We start from the raw sequence: 8,811 nt of genomic DNA, 5'->3' as shown, positions 1-8,811 counted from the left end.
ATAGTTTGACATGAGCACATTTCCCAAAGTCCCGGTTATTTGGTCTTAAATAACACCACATGTGAAATATCAATAGTCCTAGAAACTTTCTTTTCAGTTTCTTCTCATCAAGGTGCTGAAACTTCAGAGTTTAGCCTCATCCTGAGTTACTTGGTTATATAATGTTTCACTTGATATGTTGTTTAAAGCCAGTTATTGAGAACAGTTTAAACATTCACAAAAGTCTAAGGAGGAAAAGTTATGATCAAGGAGAACTGGCTGAGATGTGAAGAATAGTAAGTGTGGTGAAAATTCCCCCCGATCTCTCTAAATAAAAAGTATTAGAAAGTATTAGAAAAACTACCTGCCACATTTGAATTACATATATCCTGACTCTAAAAAGAGTGGCTATTATTGGTATATCTGAACAGAACTTCTAGAATGACTTTGTTTTGCTGAGTGTTATCTTGGAAACCCCACTAAATGGCAAGTTTTAGCTTTTCTTTTCCACTTTATGGCTTTTGTATGAGCTTTAAAAATAACCCAATTATGGCTATAGCCAAGTAACCTGAACAAGCCCGATCCTGTCTGATCTTGGAAGCTAAGCAGGGTTGGGCCTGGTTAGTACTTGGATGGGAGATCACCTAGGAAGACCAGGTACTGTAGGCATAAAAAAAATTAATAACTAAAATAAAATAAATAAGGGATTGTAAACTGACAAGGTCCTTGCAATCTGTGAAGTCAACCAAGGGTTGCCTCGCCTGAAAAAAAAACAGCCTAGTTATTCTGGCCGGAAGGTGGTTTTTCTACGAAAGATGTTTTAGCGGTTGGAAAGCAGAAAGAACAATGAATAAGAAACACTTGCTGTTTATTGAATTGAATAAGCACACCTTATATGTGGATAAGCTCACAGGCATATACACTATCTCATTTTATGCTCATATCAGCCCCAGAATTATACAGAACAGTGTTATTATCCCACTTTTAAGGATTTGGAAAACTGAAGCCTAGAGAACTTAAGTGCCTGGAATTTGTGAAATCAGGTCTTAAACCTGAGTTTGACTATAAATTCAATCCTCTATGTCTGGTTAAAAAAAGTCTGAGTTCAAGTTAAGGGTACATAGGTGAATCAAACAGATAACGTGCCTGAGTTGCCTACGTGGTCTATGGACCCACCAGTTTATTATAATAGGTCATATCGGACTGTATTCATAAGACACTAAAGAAAAGTATCTCAATGATACTTAGTGATACCAGACTAGAGCTCCTACTCAAACTTCTTCTCTTTTTTATACTTGTTCTTTTTCTTCTTTCTTGCCGCTCTTTCATTTATTCCTCAAGTAATAGCTTTCTTTCCACTTCACTCCCTCTGGCTTAACTTGATTTTTAAAGGACTTTACTATTACATCCCAGAATGACTCAGTGTGAAGAAAACCACAGCAGATGCAGAGAAGGAAGCGGAGGAGGGGGTGTGGAAGGAATGGGGAGCTGAGGGCGATGGCAGGTGTGGAGAGCGGTTTAGTGCAGATACACCAATTTCTACTTCCAGACTGGTATTCTGAGATGTTCCCCGCTGCTCTGGAATCTCTGTAAACACAGAGATTTGTCTGGAATGACTTTACAGCTCACCAGGAAGCTTGCTGAGCTGCCAGGACTCTCAAACTGTGAGTGCTGCTCTGAAATCCAGGGAGGAGGTGCTCTCAGCCTGGCATGCTCCCCTTCCCCCACCCCTGCCTGCCGGTGCCCACTTAAGCTGGGAGATGGCCATGGAGGCTTGTGCATGCTCCAGCTCTACTGTGACGCCTGCTCCACTAGCAGGGCGGTAGGGCCGAAATGAACCTTGCAAAAACATCAACTGCATCTTTGTGCTGTTGTGGTGAGCCACACCTAAAATGTCCCAGAAAGCCATTAAAAAAACAGCCCCGTTCTTACATTTTTTTTTTTCAGGGTAAGAACATGATTTTACTCTGCAATACTTTTTCTTCTCAAACTCCTCTTTATGAGAAGAATCTAAATTTTTCCTGCTACACTTTAATTCTCTTTCCTCTTTACTCTTAATGGCGCATATTTTCCCAGAGACTGCTGTGATCGAGACCTGGGGCTTTCGAGTAAGGGCAGCTATGGAGAGCGCACGAGAAGGAAAATGGGGATGACTGGTGTCTCGGGGAAACGACATGCAGAGTGCCACTTAGTCTGTATTCGTTGTAAAACAGGGCACTGGACAGGGATTAGGATCCCAGGGTAAAGCCACAAGGAAGCACTGTTGTGCCGAAGGAAGCACGGGGAAGGCCATGCTGAGCTTTCTGCTGTTCAGTAATGCCCACAGCATGCTGGCCTGTTTTTTTTTTTTTTTTTTTTTTTTTAATGATCAGATGGCTGCTCTGTAGGCAAACTCTTAGATACATACAGCTTAGTAATTTATCTTGTTTTCGTAATGGTTATGAGCAGTGGCTTTACAGAATTCAAATCTTGGTAACATTAATTACTAGGTGTATTAGGCTTTCTAGGAGAAACAGAATCAGTAGGTCATCTTTGTCTCTATCTCTATATCCATGCCTAATCAGAATGCAGTCTGTATAGCTAATGTAGGGAGGAGGCAAGAGAACTAAAATATTAAATCTAGCTACAATCAGAGACCTCAATATGCTGGTCAGCCCTGCACCCAGACCACGAGGAAACCTGAAGAACAAAGGAAGATTTCTGCTGGGATTGCTAACAACCCACTTCTCCACACTCTGAAGAGAAGACAGGAAAAAGTCTTTAAGTGGCACCCTACGAAAAATAAAATCATTCATTCTGTATGATGGAGAACCTATGGACCAAAGTCTCAAAAATGCCAGCAGGCCTTTCACACTACATATTTTTATCTTTTCCCACTACATGTGCCTATCCTTCCTTGCTGTATGTCCATATCAAAAGAAAAGTAGGTAACAAAGTCTTTGAACTGTAACTCACGGGAACTAAGGAATGATATATAAACTGAATTCCCCGAACACTCAGGATCCCTCTCAGTGCCTTTACTCTGTCTCTCTCACTGTCTTCGTTTCTCTCTATTGTCTCTGTCCCTCTGAGTCTTCGGCTCTCACTCTGCTTCTGAGAGGAGACAATGCTCTGTCTATGAAGTGTTACTCCTTCTCTAATAAACTTTCTTTTAGACTATAACTTTGGCGTGTGTTTGAATGCTTTCTTACGCTCTGCCAAGAACCCTCTTCTCTCTTGATGCAGGGCTTGAGTTCCTCCTCCCCTACTTGGGGGAGTTTGCCTTGTCCTACATTCTCTCTCTCTCTCTCTCTCTCTCTCTCTCTCCTATCTATCTATCTATCTATCTATCTATCTATCTATCTATCTATCATCTATCTATCTACCAATTGATGAATCAATCAATTTATTTTAAGAAATTGATTTATGTAATTGTGGGGGTTGGCAAGTTTAAAATCTGTTGGGTAAACTGATAGGCTAAAGATACAGGTAAGAGTTGATGCTTCAGTCATGAGTCTGAAGGCTGGAAACGAAGGCAGAATTTCTGAGTTTTAGTCTAGAGGCAGAATTCTTTCTTCTTTGGGAAACTTCAGTTTTTGCTCTGAAGGCCTTCCGCTGATTGGATGAGGCCTACGCATGTTATGGAGGTGTAATCTGCTTTACTTAAGGTCAACTGATTATAAATGTTAATCACATTAAAAAAAAAAAACTTTACAGCAACATCCAGACTAAGGTTTGACTGAACAACTGGTCGCCACAGTCTAGCCAAATTGACAAAATCAACCATCACTCTAGCTCTTAACTTACTAACAAGTTTACTTAATCTCTTTAAACACTTTTTTCTTTTGTAAAATGGAGATAATAAGATGAAGCTTAAATAAAAGGGTCTAGATATACTAAGTGATCAATACATGTTGCCTATATTATTAAGATTATTTCAAGTTCACAAGGAAATTTACATTGGTCTTATGGAAGCTCTATCTATGCATTGGAAATCAAATAGAGCAATCAACTTCATTTATTATGTTTATTCATTTGCCATCAGACCCAATATTTAATTTGATATATAGACATCGACTGCCTAATGTGAAAAATATATATGAATGATCACAAACAATAGTATGATAACAATAAAGATAAAATAACAAAAGGTTAAAAATGATCTATGTCCCTATCACTCTGACAGAGCAACTGTATTCATTTTTCCATTATCTCTGTCAGTTCATTCTTACCATTCATACATAAACATATTATTTACAGAGCTATATTCAGGGTGGCTCAATTTTTGCATTTTGCTATTTTTTTTTTTTTCCAATGAACACGATAGAATCTAGTCAAATAAATTGTATGCTGGTTAAAAAATACAGTTATCTTCTCTCATCCTACCAGGAAGCCAGAGCTGTTGGGCTGGTGTGTTTTCTCTTGGTGTGCCAGCTCGGCAGACAAACTGTCTACATGTTTGCATCCCACTGTTTTCCTACTAAAAGGGCAGTTGGATTTATTAAACTGGAGAAAAAGTTAATCCAGCTTTGCATTATTGTGGTTTTAATTTTTGTCATTATTTTATCTATTCAAAATGTGTGAAGTTCCTTCAATATGTTGTGGGCCACACACTGGGGATATATTCAAGTGCAAAGCAGACCAAAGATCTAGTTGCAGACTAGACAGTGAGACAGGTGATAAGGAGACACAGAGGGCCACAATTAGATGTTTAGGGTAAAACATCTAATCCAGGCTTGGGGCTGGGGATGGGGAGAGGTAAGGTGTGGCATCCTGGGGGATGTTCGAAGCTGATCTTTGCAGGTTGAGTAGGAGTTCACCAGGTGAGGAGGGGAGAAGGGGTTTATGTCTTCTTTTAAAAGATTTAATTTGCCAAAAAACTGAGTTCAGACGTGTTTTTTTTTTAAATTTATTTAGGCAAATCTCTGAACCTTAGGTAAGGCTGTGGGAACTGCATGTGTGGAAGACCCATTGGCTGCACACTATGATTTAGGGGGCTGAAGGTAATCTATTCTGGCTGTAGGAAGAGTATGAAGGTGAAAGGGGTTCATATTAAAGAGATGAACTTCACTCTGTGATCAGAGTGAGCCACTGGGGAGCCACTGAAATGTTTTAAGGAGGGAAGTGATATGACATGATTTATCCTTCAGGAAAACCACTAGGGTACAGCATAGAGAATCAATGGTTAGGGCAATACTGGTTGCATAGAGACCATTGTATCACCACTGAGGTGATCTAGATTAGAGATGATAGGTAATAGCCATACAGATACAGAGAAATGGATGAAATTGAAAGGTATTTAGAAGATTGAAGGGCTGCAACTTGATTATCAGTCCAGGTGTGTGGAAGAGAGAGTAATAAAGAATGAAGCCCAGGGTTCTTGTATTATATGTTTCCATGTTCTTGAAAATGAAGTTTTTTAAATCTGAAATTATTTTGCCTTCAGGGGCAATTGCTGTCAAACATTCTATCATCACACAGAAGGCACCATGTATGGGGGAAAGAGCATTTGCCTGGATGACAGGTACAGTTCTACCACAAACCCCAAGTGTGACCCTGGTCAATCATCTCCTTGCAGAAAGTGTGAATAGTTGCAATATATGACAATGTGAGTACTGGGGTAGGAATTTGAGTTATAGCACATATGCAAAATAGACACATTTACGTGGCACTTAGGGTAAACTGCTGAGGCTACTTGTGTCTTGAAGAGATTGGCCTGGGGTTCTGCTTGCTCTAGGTTCTGACCTATTATACTGTACACTGGAGAACACCTTTAGGGAAGCTCTGGCATAGTGGTTAAACTCTTGAGTCAGATAGTCTGAGCTAGAGTCTTCATTCTACCATTTACTAGCCATGTGACTTTGAGAGAATGGTTTAATTATTCCAAGCCTCAGTTTTCTCATTTTTAAAATGGAAGTAGTAGTACCTATCCAAAAGGTTTGTTGTGAAGATTAAATAAGAGAATGTACATAAATACTTTATTGGAGCTCTTGAAAACAGAGTAAATGCTTAATACATGTTAGGCATTATTGTTTTTATATAATCTTTTCCTTCAATTGTGCAATTTGATGGTTTTTAAAGTAAATTCACAGATTTGGGCAAGTCTTACCAAAATCCAAATTTGGAATATTTTCATCACCTCAAAAAGAGATGCCCATTTGTAGTCACACCCTGTTCCCTCTCGACCTTCAGGCAACTGTGAATCTACTTTCTATTTCTATAGATTTGTCTTTTCTAAACATTTTCTATAGTAAGGTCATACAGTGTGCAGTTTTTAGTGTCTGGCTTCTTTCACTGAGATAATGTTTTTGAGGTTCCTCCATGTTAGGGTGTGGATCAGTACGTTTGTTTCCTTTCATTGTTGAATAGTAGTGCATTGTATAGGCATACCACATATTGTCTGTCCATTTACCAGTTGGTAGACATTTGGTTTGTTTCTATTTTTTGGCTATTTTGAATAATGTGACTATGAACATTTATGTATGTCTTTATGTAAACGATAATGTTTTTGAGGTTCCTCCATGGTAAGGTGTGGATCAGTACGTTTGTTTCCTTTCATTGTTGAATAGTAGTGCATTGTATAGGCATACCACATATTGTCTGTCCATTTACCAGTTGGTGGACATTTGGTTTGTTTCTATTTTTTGGCTATTATGAATAATGCGACTATGAACATTTATGTATGTCTTTATGTAAACATATTGACATATAATCTTCCATTTTTAAAAGCCTAAAATTCTAAGAAACATTGAACTTGTGAAGAGGATGACTATTATAGCAGGCTTGGGTCTTGTCCTGTAGCAATAACTATATTTTTGCCAGGATATTTTGAAGAAGCACAGTTATTTATATCCATCATAGAAATTTAACTTTTCAGTTAAGGAAGAAAAACAAAAAAGGTTTATTTTAATAAAATACTTAGTCAAAAGCAGTTAAGGGATTGTTTGTCATTCTTGAATTTTAATTAAAATTTCAAGAACAGTTAGATGTTGTCATGCTGCACAACTGTAGGGGGCATCCTTTCATTGGAGTTTTGTGTCTGAGTGTGCCAGTCACATGGGATATAATGGGAATGGTGCTGTCTTGAGCTTTGTTGTAACAAGTGGCTGTAGTCTCCTGAGTCTGGGTCATCCATACTCTGCCCTTGAGGTGGGGCATGTTCTGCTTACGGAGGGCAGTGCCAAGTCGGAAATGAAGCTAAGGCCCAGGATGTCACTCTGCAGACTCTAGGGAGTCCTAGGAAGAGGGCTTGTTTGAAGCACAGAAAATTTCAGACTAGAATTGCCAATGATGTCCTCGAATTGCTGATGGGAGAGACTAAAAGCTCTGACAGACTCATAACAGAAGCAGTATCCCGCACACTACCGTCTGGAGAGGCCTTGAGCTAAATGCTCTCAGGTTAGTCGAGACCCGAAAGGTTTGTTTTTAAATGGTTTAGACCTGTGGGTAAAGTTTTGGGGTAAAGGACGCCAACTGGGACTTATGTCTTACTGGGATACATGCTTTGTCCTGTCCTTCCCCTAAAAGTACTGGGCTGAACCCTCTCAGCAGAGAGTTGTGGAAAATTAGAGACGTTCTGTGGAAAGACCAAGTTAACGTTCAAGTCTCAGAATCTGATCTTAGGTCAAATATCTCTTGCTTTTGCCAGTAAAAAAGAGCCCAGATGTTTTTCTATTTACTTAGGCAAACCCTTGAAACACAAGTTAGTGATATAAAACTTTACATTTGCAATGTTAAGAACCCATGTTTGTAAAGTCACAAGCATAAAATATATGCTGTGAAATGGGAGGTCAGAATGGTGAACTCATTTTAGAACCATAGTTTTGACTCAAGAATTTTGATGGGGTCTTCACGTTGGTTGAGCTTCTTGGTCCTAATATCATTGAGAGAATTAAATCATGATATTAAAACATTGAAACACTAATGCTTTGTTTTTATTGGCAAGGACCAAAATGATCTAATACTAATGCCATGAAACATCAGTCACTTTTTTCCTGATGAATAAGATGAACTTTGGCTGCTTATGATAGTAAATTTAATAATGTCAGTGATTTGAACTGTTTCAATTCTAAATGTGCAGAAATGTGTTTTATTGCATATCTCTCCCCCCGCCCCTCTTTCTTTCTCGTACTACTACCATCAGGAACTTTTGTGGCAAATAAACCCAAATACAGGGATTAGAGCCTATCATTCACATGTGCCATGTGTGTGCCAAAGTATGAGTACCCACGGCAAGGCTTCCTCTCACAGGTGGTCTGAATTTGCTTCTAGCTGGTTCTGTAAGCAGATTCAATATTTCATAAGCACCGCTCCATCTCATGCCTCCATTATTGACACCACATGGAAGTCAGGAAATTGGTTCTTTCTGGGAACAGTTTGCAGAAATATGCAGCCTGTCAGCCCCTTTCTCATGGGTGCATTAACAGAGCGGCTCACGATTACAAGTAACGAACCTTCTCCAGATGTGTGTAGCAACTCAGCTCCAACTTTATCTTCAGTCCCGAAGATGGACTTGACAAGATGGATTATTTGTGGCTGTATTGTAATAACTTTGTGAAATTGGAATTCCCAACGATCGTAATGGAGGGCGAGGAATCAGCAGCAGAGGAACGGAGAATTTCTCCCTGCAGTAAACAATACAAAAGGACAACAACAATAAAAAGAGCAAATCAGCTGTGGCATTTTCCTGCCTTAGACACTGACTCTTCCAGACTGTTCTAATTCTTTCCCTTTTATGATTCTGTTTATGCTATACACATTAAAGTTAAGTCATGTCTTTAATAAGATGGAAACTGGAAGTGAGATTTGGAAATGACTGAATCAGGCTTCTTAACTTTTTTCTTCTCTTGGAGA

The 8,811-nt window shown here is 39.1% G+C and overlaps 1 pseudogene; it reads left to right on the top strand.

Moving 5' to 3' along the window:
* The first annotated feature begins 530 nt into the window (after window positions 1-530).
* LOC112469859 lies at window positions 531-648 on the top strand (annotated as a pseudogene).
* Window positions 649-8,811: the final 8,163 nt, after the last annotated feature.

The sequence above is a fragment of the Pteropus alecto genome, unplaced genomic scaffold (assembly GCF_000325575.1).
Source record: "Pteropus alecto unplaced genomic scaffold, ASM32557v1 scaffold86, whole genome shotgun sequence".
Lineage (NCBI taxonomy): Eukaryota > Metazoa > Chordata > Mammalia > Chiroptera > Pteropodidae > Pteropus > Pteropus alecto.
This window is presented reverse-complemented; position numbering and strand designations above follow the sequence as displayed.